Source organism: Equus przewalskii, chromosome 3 (genome assembly GCF_037783145.1).
Source record: "Equus przewalskii isolate Varuska chromosome 3, EquPr2, whole genome shotgun sequence".
NCBI classification, from domain to species: Eukaryota; Metazoa; Chordata; class Mammalia; order Perissodactyla; family Equidae; genus Equus; species Equus przewalskii.
The window spans coordinates 90,230,112-90,244,002 of NC_091833.1; positions in this window are offsets into that span (position 1 = coordinate 90,230,112).

Below are 13,891 nucleotides of genomic sequence, written 5' to 3' on the forward strand. Positions count from 1 at the left end.
AGGGTCCTTAATCTTCATCACATCTACCAAGTCCCTTTTGCCATGTAAAGTAACACATTGACAGGTGCCAGGGAGTACGACATGGACAACTTTGGGGGACCATTATTCTGCCTACAGCACCCACCATGGCTAATTTCAAGTTACCAATATGACATCAATTGGCTTACAAAATCCCTGAAAATTTAGCAACCAGCTCTTATGAGCCAGAAGGAACCAGTTCCTGCTACCAGAATTTTTAGAGTATGCGTTCAGAGTCAGACTGCCTGGGTTTGAATCTTGACTCTGCAATATACTAACTATGTAACTTTGAGCAAGTTACTTCTATATATCTCAATCCTTACCTGTGCAATGGCAATAAAAAAATATTTCACTGGATATTTGTGAAAATTTACAGTAGTGATAATACATGTAAAGTAATCAGGAAATGCAAGTACTTAATATATTTAACTATTATTTTTATGTTTGTGTCGTCTTAACTGAGGTTAGGAAAATAAATGTTCCATGTCCCAGTAAACTGAAATATTAAATCCCTTTATATACAGTAATCAAGTAAATAGAAAGCTCGAAGCACTTATTTTCTTCCCGAGGCACATGGAATTTGTGTTCATAATAATTATTCTAAAATACATCAAGAGGTTCATGGGCCTTCTGAAATTTTAAAGAGAGGTGCAATCAATTTGACAGTGTTTGTGCTACTTCTACTTTGTACTAGCCAAGGTCTTGGATATAGCGTTATTAGAATTTTCTAGTAACTACAATATCAAAGCTTAAGAAGGAAAAAGGACCCTAAAGTAGAGAGTAAAAAGGTTGTGCAGCATAGCCTTGGAAGAGAGAAAAAACTAATTTATTCAGAGTATACTCCTCCCACTAAAGACATGGGTGAAACATGAGGGAGAGGCTGGAGAAACCAGGGAAGAACACTCTTCTTGGTTCTACAGAATTCTGACAAGGTGTTACCTTAAGCAAAGGCTAAATTACAACATTTTACGTGTTTGACAAGAGACGGAGGAAATTACCCTGTGTCTCCTTCAAGCCTTCTGACCCAATAGAGTTTTCCCAAAGATTTTTCTCATCTCGAATATCCAAAATATTCCTTATCTTTGGAAGCATAACAAGACTACCAGATGGGACACAATTCACTCATTTATTCATTTAATTGTTCAACAAATATTTATTATAAAGATCCAGAAATTATTCATAAAAGAAGCCAAAGCAGGACAAAGGATGTATGAGGCCCAGATGGGATCTGCAAGTTTGCTTTCTGCTCCAGCTGCCTCCTAAATCCACTTGCTCCAAATGTAGAGAGCAGTTCCCGAATTACGCAAGGTCGTGGAGTGCTTCACATATTAATTCTCTGCCTAGTCCACGTGATGGAAGTAGAAATATGTGGAAGAGCTCCCTAAAACTCTTCTGATCCCTAAAAGTTTACAATTGGGGTGGGAAAAAATATGAGATATGTACACCTGGAAGAGCTAAGTAACAATAAAGGAAAAGTCCAATAATCAGAACATTTGAAAAGATCTGGTTGGCTTTATTCGGTGATTCATGAATCAGAAAACATCCTGTCTAGAAAATAGAAAAGAGTTTCAAAGAGTAACACAAAGTGAGAGAATTTTATAGAAAGCAGGAACAAGGAACTTCTTCAGGACACTTCTGATTGTTTAAAGCAGGCTTGCTTTCCTTATGTGGAGCAAAGGGAAGGCTTGGAGCCAGGTCAGGGAGCTTGTGCTGAGCAGGCAAGCACTGATTGGACGGCATAGGCCTGCCATTTTTGAGAGAAGCAAATATAGAAACATGGAGCTTAGCATAAGTGCTCCATCTTGGGCCTGATCTGGACACTTTAACAGTAAAAACAAGTGAGAGGTCTGAAAAAAAATCTCACACGGGGTTGGCCCTTTGGCATCACAGTTAAGTTTGTGCACTCCACTTCAGTGGCCCGAGGTTCACCAGTTCGGATCCCAGACATGGACCTATGCACTGCTTATCAAGCCATGCTGTGGCAGGTGCCCCCCGTATAAAGTGGAGGAAGATGGGCACGGGTGTTATCTTGGGGCCAGTCTTCCTCAGCAAAAAGTGAAGGATTGACAGCAGATGTTAGCTCAGGGCTAATCTTCCTCAGAAAATATAAATAAAATTTAAAAATTAAAAAAATAAACTCACAAAGCAACATATAGTTAAACAGAGAAGTGAGTGATAGAGGCAAATATAATGAGTTCAGAGGAGATCACAGTGGTTGGAAAAGCCATGAAGGAGGGAAGATTTGAGAAGTATTGTACTTGGCTAGAAGTTTAATACATCCGAATGAAGGGCAGTTTATTCCAGGTAGGGATGATCAGCTCGTGCAATAGGCAGTGCTGCGTGTGGCCTGTTTGTGGGTAGTAAGGAGAGTGATTGCACTGACTTCTCCTCTTACTTAGAATTTTTCCCTTTCAGCTCCACATAACAGATTTTCATTTCAATCATCTCACACTACACTTTCCAACTTTTCTTAGGAAAAAAATCAGAAATAGCATTAAAAACTAGCCATAGTTTTTATTTTCTTCATGTCACTTTCTTGGTGTGGCCTCTACTTGAAACCTATTTATTTTTTAATTTTGTTTAAATCTCTGTCCTCTTCTAGCCATGTGAGATAAAGGACACTTAAATTCTAACCTCCTGCCCAGATTTTTAGGAATGCCATATGTCGGCGATTTCCATATCAAAAAACCCAGCTGTGTCACTGTTCTATTTCCTTGTAGGCTCCTTTTGTACCATTTCATGTCATTTCAAATGTGGAAAATCAAAGTATCCTGAAAACAATATACTGATAAAAAGAGTAAAATAATATTACTGTCTTTCTAAGTTTTTTCATCAGTTTTGTACCGTAATTGTACTTTCCAAAATTCATAATATATGTTTATACGTTTCAGCATAATATACTGATAGGGTAAGAATATGTCAGATTAATCAGCTTAGTTAACAACTTTCACTTCCAAGGCAAAGACTAACTGGGACTCCTCTCTAGTGTAGGAAAGAGACTTCTCCCTCTTTCCTCTCCCTGATTCTTCAGTTCTAGAAGAATGGGTCACCCTGCCTGCCCCGAGTTCTTAGTCTGCTCCTCCGTCCACAAGCCACAGGCAGAGAACGCAATAGATTTTACTATTATTCTCAGTAAAGTATTAAAGGGAAAGCTCCAAAATAATGAAGGCGGGACCTGGCCGTGTCTAGTTTGGTTTACTATTAAATCTTCAGAACCTACCATCATATATGGCACATCATAGACACTCAAATAATATAGGCTGAAGGAAAGACTGAACGAACGAAAGCTTCTCAAGAAAAAGAACTTTTTCAAGTTGATGAAGTCACAGCATCCAGACTGTACCTGACTCTGAGCTGGTTCGTATCCAATAATTAATTTGATGAAAAAATAATTACGAATGACTGACTTGACTCAATGAATGAAATGATTTCTATTGAAAAAATGTATAGCTCTTTAAAAGGGATGGATACTATCTCATATTTCTGTCTGATCTTTTCTCTAATAGAAAAGATATCCAAAAGTTTTAATCTATCCACTGACTCTATCATCCTAATATATCCGAATGAATGCATTCCCAGTTTGCCTGGTGAACAGAGTACTACGGAGGTCCCAGGCTGCAGAGTGACGAATGGAGAAGGACCTTCCCATTGACACTTGCGAAGTGTGCATGGCAGGTTTGGCTCTGCAGCTGTTCCTGTTGCTCCTGGTGCCAATGTCACCACAGGTACGCTTGCCGACTTTTCAGCTGCCAAGGAAAGTATCTTTGCAGAGTGTAGGGAGAGATGGATGTGTTTTCATGCATGTTTCTGGTGTTCAGTTGTCAGATTAACGAATGGAACAAATATTTCTACTGGAAAAAAATGATAGAGTAGGTGTCCTTCTCTAAAGCAAGGACAACATCCATCAGTCTCGTGCTTCTGCCAGAGCTCAGGGAGGGGCGTACTCCTGTTCTTACCTACTTGGCCTCACCATTGATCCAGGTGCTTCCTGTTGAACAGAACTCATCATTCAATTGCAGCGCCCTTTATCGTCAGCCGTAAGTTCCCCTTCTTTGACTCCCAAGGTATAAGAAAAGCCTGCTCAGAACTGATATTTCTTATGAAAGCATTGACATTTAGATTTTTTACTGTTCAAAAATATTTCTCCCTGAACCCTGGGCAGACACTAATTACACTTCTGATCTATCTACAGAAAACTGAACTGGAGGCATTATATTATAATTCTCCCACACTAAAGTGTGATTTTTCTTGAGGGCAAAAACTTATGTATTCACCTCTTTACGCCTGATGATAGTAAGTGCTCAGTAAATCTTTGTTGATTAGTGCAATGGATAGATGGAGTGCGAGATGGACAGGTGGGAGGGACCCTCATATACCAGAGCCAAGTAGCCAGCAACACAGAGACAGTGTGAGGACCGGCAATCTCATTTATTTGCCCTAGGACCCAGAGGTGCAAAAATAAATGAAACATCTCTCCAATTCCCAAAAAGCTTACAATCTAGCTGGTAAGTGATGTAATAGAGAGTGTGCTCAGTCATCAGCCTTCTGGAAACATTTCCTATAAACGGAAATTCTAAAAACCTTTTCGAGAAGTTGTACCTCACTGGTGATCACAGCAGCATCTTTCTTAGCCAGAAACAAGCAGGGTGGCAGGTGAGGTGATATAGGGAGGTGACTGACTGCCTTTGGCCTCAGTTGGGAGGAAACATACTTAAATTGGCATATATGGTAAGCAAGAGGTGAATCAGAGCTTTCCCAGAAATCAGGCCTTGGATCATCGCCAGGCTAACTGGGAAACATTTTTTAAATTTGAGAGATTGTCATTTGGTCTTTCCTCTTCCAGCAACAACAACAAAATCCTATGCTAGAAAATGGAGCTTTTTACCTCTCTATGTTCATCTGAATTTAATTTTTTCCAGCAGTAATGATATTAATGGTAGTATTTTTTTACTCACAATTTTTATTTAAAAATTGAGTTTTCTCTCTGTTTCATAAAAGATTTTGATGAAAATGTATGAAAAACTGCCAAAAGGAGCAGCCTCACAAATAGGCAAATTTAATAACCTTCTTTGTGGCAAGAACTGAAAGAGGCCAGGAAGACTTCTGACCTACCCTACCACCTGCCACTTGCCAAAATGTCTAAATTTGGTCTAAATTTGCCAATAGAAATCTATATATTTTAATATTTAAGTTTTTCAGGCTTTCAGAGGCTTCTTATGAGAGTGATAGCACTTAGTGCCAAATAGTCTTCAAATTGAATTTCCAGATATATGACACATGAGCCACATGGCATCATCATTCTCTATCCTTCACCCTTAGATTGGTCACAGCATTCATGGTCTCAGAATCCTCAGGACAGATTTCTGGACAGCTATTGACAAAGGATTGGAATTAGCCTATAAAATGATAACTATTTGCTCTCCAGCTCTAAGCAGATTCACTGAGCTCTGGCAGAGATCAAGAGATTCACCTATCTTGATCTCAATATAAGATGGTGCAAGTGATCACAGAAAAAAAAGCCTGTGACAATTTTGTGATTATCAAAGACCAAAATGTTAGAGTTACTCAAAAGGAAAATATAGCAGTAATCTGGGCTTCTCGACACTAGAGAGAAATTAGTGATGCAAAATTAAAGAAAGATGCAAAGAAGTATTCATCTTCCTAGGAATTGGTTTTGTGAATAAATGCTCCATATCCATTTTGAACATTATCATACAGGACCTCAAGGGAATTGAAGGAAGTCATATGCTCTGCCCTAAGGAAGCTTCCAATTAGAGAGAAAGATATGCTGTTGAGCTTTTCATTGCTAGCGCTGGAGTCAATGCCAATCCCTAGTGACCCTGTGTATAGCAGAGTGGAATCCTGCCCAGTCTTTTTGCTCCATCATCTCTCCTTCCAGAGCTGTATCAGACAATGTTCCACTGCAGTTCATGAGGTTTTCATGGCCAATTTTTTGACAAGTGGGTGTCCAAGTCCTTCTTCCTAGCCTGTCTAAATCTGGAAGACTCCACTAAAACCTGCCCACCGTGGGTGACCCTGCTGGTACACCAGAGGCATAGCTTTCAGCATCACAGCAACACGCAGCCGTCATAGTAGGACAACTGACAGGTGGGTGATGTGGTTCCCTGACAGGAAACGAGCCCAGGCCATGGTGTTGAGAGTGGCGAATCTTAACCACTAGACCACCAGGGCTGGCTGTTGTGGAGTTATGGAACCAGAAAACACCATTAAGGTATTGAGTAAAAATATAGACCCAGGACCAAGAAATTCAGAATTTTTCCAAATAAGTTAGCAAATAGCATGGACAGTATATTCACTTAACTGTTTTAATGCATTGTTTCCCAAACCTCAGTTATTCCCATGCTACCTTCACAAGTTTTATTATCATTTTTGCATACTACCTGTGTAATTATTTAAATGAGATTTAAAATCAAAGTATTTATTTTTACACAAATATTTTATTTTAGGACAGTTTTAGATTTAGAAGAAAATTGTTAAAGTGGTACAGAGGGTTCCCATATACCCCACACCTGATTTCCCCTGTTTTATAAATATCTTAAATTAGTACGATGCATTTGTTACAATTGATGAATGAATATTGATTGGATATTATTAAATAAAGGCCATAGTTTATTTGGAATTCCTTAGTTTTTACTTTATGTCCCTTTTATGTCCAAGATCCCATCCAGGTTACCACATTACATTTAATTCTCCTTTCCCCCTTGGCTCCTCTTGGCTGTGACAGTTTCTTAGACGTCCTTTGTTTTTGAGAACATTGACATTTTAGAGGAGTAAGGGGCAGGTGTTTTGTAGACTGTCTCTCACCTTGGATTTATCGGATGTTTTTCTCATGATTACACTGGGGTTATACATTTTTGGAAGGAAGACCACAGAGGTAAAGTGCCCATCCTCATCACATCATATCCATATTACATACTGTCAATATGACATGCATGTTGATGCTAACTTGTGTATTTTTCACTTCAACTTCATCTAACTAGTAGAATTCAGATCACACTTTTGATGGGCTGCTAATATTTTTCTAATTTATTTTTTATTCTTTTTTTTATCTTGGTGCTTCAATTTGGGCAATTTCTGTTAACCTATCTTCAAGTTCACTGATTCTTTCTTCAGCTGTGTTGGGACCACCCGTGAGCCCATGGAATGCATTCTTCTCTCTGTTACTGTAATTTTACTTCTAGTATGTCCATTTGACTTCTTCCTATAGTTTCCATCTCTCTGCTGAAATTCTCCATCTATTCATTCATATCGTCCAGTTTCCACTAGGTCTTTTAACATATTAATTATGGTTATATAAAATTGTTGCCTAATAATTCTAACATCTGGATTAAATGTGAATAAGATTTTATTTATTGCTTTATTCATTGATGGTGTGTTGGTTTTTGCTTACTGCTTTGTGTGTCTTGTAATTTTTGTTAAAAGTTTAATACTGTGTGTGGGAGAGGAGAGATCAGTATTTATGCTCGGAGGTAGGCACACTTCTGCTGCTAGTCTTTTAGTGAGTGGAGTCAGGGAAAGGATATTATTATCACAATGGCTTTCACATTCAGTGCACCACCGACTTCAATTTCCTCTCCTGTTACCTTGTGCTTGTGGTGAGGGCTGGTTTGCTGGAGGGCTTTTCACAATGTTCCTGTTCCATTCTCAGCTTTAGGACCTCCCTGTGCACCTGTGCTTCAGAGAGGCTCTCTCTCCAAGCTTTTGTCCATCTCCCAGCAGAAGACTGCTGCTGCTTGTTACTAAGTGCTTGCTAGTCTGGTGGTGGAGGGAAGCAGGGTCCGCTGTTGCCTTCATTCTGTTTTACTCTTATACTGGTTCTGTATCACTGCATCTCAGATCTTCCTCAGGAATCCTTCCCCTCCCTCGGGGGTAGGATACTTTTTTATGGTCTGGGCCCAGGAGATTTCCTGCCCCTGCCAAGATATAGAGTGATTTCCTTTTTCTTTTTCCAAGTCACAAGGAGTCTTGACCTGTGACCTGGGTGTGGCAGGATTTGCTACTCTTCCTCTGGTAACATATGGCTTTTTTTTCCTGGGGAAGTTCCCAGGTAGACTTTCTGCCTTTCCCCCCTGGCAGTGGTCCCTCCCATTCTCCTGACTGGACCATGAGGGAAGATTTCTGTCTTTTCTTACCTCTTCACTATCTTTTTGTGAGCATCCAGTGAAAAGTTATGGAGAAGACCCTCTGAGTGGGTGCAAATCCCCCTTGTGTCTTCAGCTCCTAGGGGTTTTACATTCTTACACTTGCCCACACTCTACTTTTAGCAACTTTTCATGAAAACTTTTAGCTGAATTCTTCCTACCAACTTTCAGGAAAGCCCTGTCTTCTACCTGTGATATCTCACTTGGGTCAGTACATATGACCCATAGCTCCTTGTAGGCACCTGCCTTTCCTTTAACTTCAGGTTAGTTAGTGAACCTTCAATCTCATTTCTCTGAAGGATTCAAGAAAATTCATAATTTTGTAGATTATCGTGCTTTTTCTGGTTGTGAAGGTATAAGCAATGCCTTTCTCAGATTTCTATATCCTAAGCAGAAGGCAGAAGTCCCCAAAACATTTTAAAATGAATGCATAATAATTTTTTAATGTTCATCCATATCCACCTGGAATCATCTAGTTTACCACCAGCATTATAAATATCAGACTTTCAAAAATGCTACTATACTAGAAGATAAATGACTGGATCTCAAGCAACCTGGGTTATACCCCTGCTTTGCCAATGATTAGGTGCATAGCCTACGGAAACTCTGGACTCTAGTCTTCTCATATGCAAAATGAAGGTGTCATATCACATTGATCCCTAAGCTCTTTTCCAGCTCCAACTTCTTTACACTTCATATTTTTGGTAGGGAAACACATATTTTCACTTGCTTTTAATGGTGTGTACATCGTTGACTGAACAGAGTGTTCAAATTAGAACTCAGAGAGACAAGTTGTCCCTATAAGCAAACTTCTTCCTGGCAGCAAGTTAGGTACTTGATAAATTGCACCAAATGCTGTGTTACTTTAAGAAGTGAAGATATTAAGTAGACCACAAAGGGTGCCTGTGCTTTACTGGCTGAGGAGTCCATTAATTTCAACAATTGATTAAATTATTGGCAAGACGTAGATTCAGATGCCAAATCTACCACTTCAAAAATTGTAAAAAAGTGAGTTTTCCCTTAATAATGCCCATGGAATTGTACCCCAGATTTCTAAGAGTAAGGAGAGTTTATAATTCACACAAAAGAACCAATTATCCAGAATCTGAATATTTTCATAAAATATATGTATGTGGTCACTTTATTGTTCATGTTTTACTCTAAATGGAGTATCCAAATAAATACTATATTTAAGTGTTAATGTTAATCTTGTCAAGATTTCAATTTAAGTCTAGATTTAAGACATAAATAAAATTTCTTGTTGAATTTTTACTATAATAGAAAAGCACAAGATTTAATGTCATTTATAATAGTGGAAAATATGTGCCAGCACATTTATTCCTTGGCTCATCATCTCACTGGTTGTCTCCAGAAGCAATACTGAATTTTTAATCTACATTGAGTCTCTTCTTATTCTCTAACTTTATTTGATAAATGTTGACATAGATGTTGTGCAGATGTCAAATTTTACATTAGAAATATTTCCATCTATGTAGGTAAAATACAGCTTTTAATCATACTGAGATTTCCTGATTATTGTGGAAGAGCAGTGCTCCTCATTGAGCTCCATGGTTGTTTCCAGGTAGAATGTGAGGCACAGATCTCTCAGTCTCCAAAAGCAGACTCAGGCTCCAAGTGAACCTTCTGGATGTGTTAGTCCCAAACCCCTACCCCTCTCCTTTGTGGTGTTATGTCAAACCCAATCACATTTGTTGAATGCATGTCATGCACAAAATATCAAGTATAGTGATACAGTGAGGCACGAATATAAGTAAAACAGTTTTTGCTTTTAACATGCTTACAATCTCAGGGAAAATGCAGGCAAGTAAGTACCCAACATTACAAGGATGAGTGTCAAACCCAATACAAACAAGCTTTGGTTTCAAATATTGTACCATTTGTTCTTGCGGTGCTTCATAGCAATGATTCCAAAACCTAACTGTTGTCAGAATTACCTGAGGAACCTACTGAATTGGAATCACCAGCTCTGGGACCAGGAATCTGAATTTTTGGGAAACTCAAAAATGACTCTCATGATCAGCCAGGTTTTGCAGCCACTGTTTTAGAATTTAACAAAGTGAGGAACATTTTGTTGCATCTATTTTTTTTCTTCTGGTAAAATACCATAACGGTATGGAAGGAAATGCCTTAATTAATGCTTAATTGTAGAAGGAAGGTGAGCCTCTCATCCAAGGTTGGGGCCAGATGGTACCAGAGCTCTAAGGGAGAAGAGATGATGCTCAGCACGATCACAGATGGGTGTGTTGATTGCTTTGTTCCTTGTCACCATGAGTGTCCCAGCATCTGGTACCCTCCTGGTCATGAGGATATATTCAAGATGGTCCAAATATTGTTAGGTGGAGGTTTTAATGATTCATTTTGGGGAAGTCTCCTCTTCAGATACATGTGAAAGAAGCTAGAATGCTACAACTATAGGCAAAGCCAACCTGTAGACAATGACAACTCATTGACAACAGTGGGTTTGAGAGAATTGCTGAGAATTAGTACGAAAGCTCTAAAGCCCTCCCTTTACAGGAGAGGATGCTCTAAATTTCCAAGTGCACTTATCAATTATGTGAACTAATAAATTCACTCTACTACCTAAACTACTTTGAGTTAAATTTTGTCTTTCTTGCACCCCAAACCAACTTAATTTATTTATTAAATATTTATCGAGCAACAATTGTGTGTTCCATGCTATGCTCAGCACTTGGGAAATATAAGTGAACAAAATAGAGAACCTCTCTGCATTTTGGTGACCAACTGCCCACAGGTGTACCACACTTACTGATAACTGCAAATAACTAGTTGCTTCTTTGGGGATGGTGCTGCTGTGGTGCTTGCACTTGGCCAATAAGTCTAGTCATTTGATTAACGTGATCTTTCATTCAATAAGGGTTTATGCGAGCCTCATGAACTGATTATATTAATTAATCCATATTAATGTATTTTTTAGGCAATGCACTCCTTTTCCCAAATAGCAGACTATCAAAATACAGTGCAAATGCCTCTGCTTCCAGGAGGCACTTAGAACGAGGATGAAGAGGTTTACGTATTTCAACTTCCCACGGAAGACTACCTGCTAACGTCTATAAAAGGACAGACACGATTTTCACACTTGGTTATGATTTAGGTTTACCAACGTTTACTCAAAACATTATTTTGAAGTGAATAAAGGTTGTATTGGAATGTGCTCTTTTCCCACTGGCTGGCATTTCCTTCAGGGCCTCCTTAGGTCATCTCTCTCTCCCCTCTATCAAAGCTTCCTCTAAGAGGATTGTAAATATACGCTACCCTGTGGGAAGACTGTAGCCAGGGCCTCTTTTGCTAGATCAGCGTCTGAATGAAATGCAGTCTAGTTTACGATCCCACGTTGCCCCACACCGTCAGCGCTTTGTCCTCCTGCATTCCCTGCCTGGCTTCTAGGGGTTTGGACGGCAGTTATTCATACTTCAGTGAGAATTTTACTCAGGGCGTTTTCTGTCTGCAACATTCGTACTTTGTCTTATTGCTTCTTGTAATAAAAACGGCAAGTAAGTAAAGGAGACTTGGAGGGAAGGAAAACATCCTGACACGCCGTCACACGCCACAGGTGTGGCCACCAGCTCAACCTTGCGCTCCAACGTCGCTGCCGTTTAACCCTGTCCTTCCCTGAAGCTACTGGACCTCCGTAAAAATCCCCTTTAAATCACGTATGTCTCCTGCTTGATCTGCTCTCTCTATAGATATATACAGACAGAGAGACAGATAAATATTTATACTTATGTACTAGTTCCTGTCAATGTAGATGGTCTTAGTAAATTCCCGAGGAAGAGCCAGTTTTTACGTGCTTGGTTCGGACCTGGCAAGAGTACATGGTCATTAACAGACTCTTCGATATTTTAATAATTATATTCCTTAGGCTATAAATTCTCTAAGGAAAAACATTATAGTTCAAGACCCCTTTCCACTTTTAAAAAAATAGAAGATCTCCACGTGCTTTTGTTTCCGTTGGTTATATCTAGCTATATTTGCCACATTATAAATTAAAACAGAAATTTTTTAAACAATTATTGGTTAATTCACTTAAAAATAACAATTATAAATCCAGTGCATGTTAACAGAAAAAACGTATTTTCGCTAAAAATAACTATATTTTCCAAAACAAAAAAAAAATTTAAATTGTTTAAATTTTCGTAAATCTCTTTAACACCCGGTTTGATAAAAAACAGCTGGGGTCTCATATCTGCTTTTACACTCAGTCATCACACATTATGTAGCCTCTGGAAAACTCCAATGGATACTAAAAAGAGAACGAGAACGAAAGAGGGCCAATAATATGTTAGTTCAGTGTTATTATTTCATCTGCCCAGATCCCCCGAAAGAGTTTTGACCCCCCACCACCACTTTTGGAGAACCGTTGCTCTAAGGGAAAATTAAACTAAAAAAAGTATCAGTAGCATCTCCCTGTAGTGCCATATCCAATAGCAAAATGACATAGGAAACATAAAATTTAATGTGTAGTTCGTCATCCAGTCACATAGCTTGACATTTCGCTCCTCAGGTGCACCGAGGATTAGAGATAGACTTCACCCAGCACCTCCAATTCTGTTGCTACCAGATCCTTGGATAGTGTTTGTACGACCAGAATGGTCCTGGTAGGTGAACTACGACTTACTCTTAAAGTCTTCACTAAACCCATCCTTTAGGAAAGGAGTTCCTGTCCCCTGCCATGAACGCTTCAGGCAGATGGAGAAAGCCTATGAATTCTATTCAAAATGATACTTTCCATGTTTAAAATAAAATATATAAAATTACAACAAGGAAACTACATGGAAATACAGGCATCAATAAATTTTTAATTCAGATATAGTAATATCTGGTCTTTTAATAACTCATAAAGTTACAAAATCTAATGAGAGGAGAATAACCAATATTACGTCAAAGTAGTGATGTGCATATACTATATTTCAAGATATCTGAAACAATTGTAAGACATGAAAATATCTCTGATTTGTATTGTGGCAAAATCAAGTAGTATTAATATTTCTGTGATTTATTGCCTATATTCAGAGTAGGTTAGTAAAACTATGCTTGTAAAAATATGGATTTTATCCCATCTTTTTTCATCAACTCTGAATTCTATCCATGAATGCCTTTGAGATATATGAACTCTAGGTTTAGGAATGTTCTTCTAGAAAGCTGTGGTTCTCAAATGTGATCCTCAGACCAGCGTCACACAATCACCTGGAAACTTGTTAGAAATGCAAATTCATGGGTCCTACCCCAGACCTTCTGAATCAGTAACTGGGAGTGGAGGCCCAGCCATCTGTGTTTCAACAGATGTTGATGCCTACTCATGTTCGGGAATCACTGTCCCAGAGGTCCATTCTACTCAGGAACAAAGTGTGTCATGCAGGAAGGGAAGGGCAGGTAAGCAAGGCACATAGGCAAGAACTGGAGCAAAATGGAGCACTTTGTGAGGTCATGCAAAATTCCTTGTACAGGCAAGAAACGTAGAACAGTAGAAAAATAGAAGAGGATTGGAGACTGTCAATTCCAGGAGTAGTATACTGTTTCATGTTAAATGATATCTATGTTAACAAGTATGTTGAAAACTGCTGAGTTTAAGAATGAGGGTTTTGGTTGAATTTGAATAAATGAATGAACGAATTGTGTCATGATCAACTTTGTCTTATGGACATATGTAGGAATGGGAGAAGGATAACAAC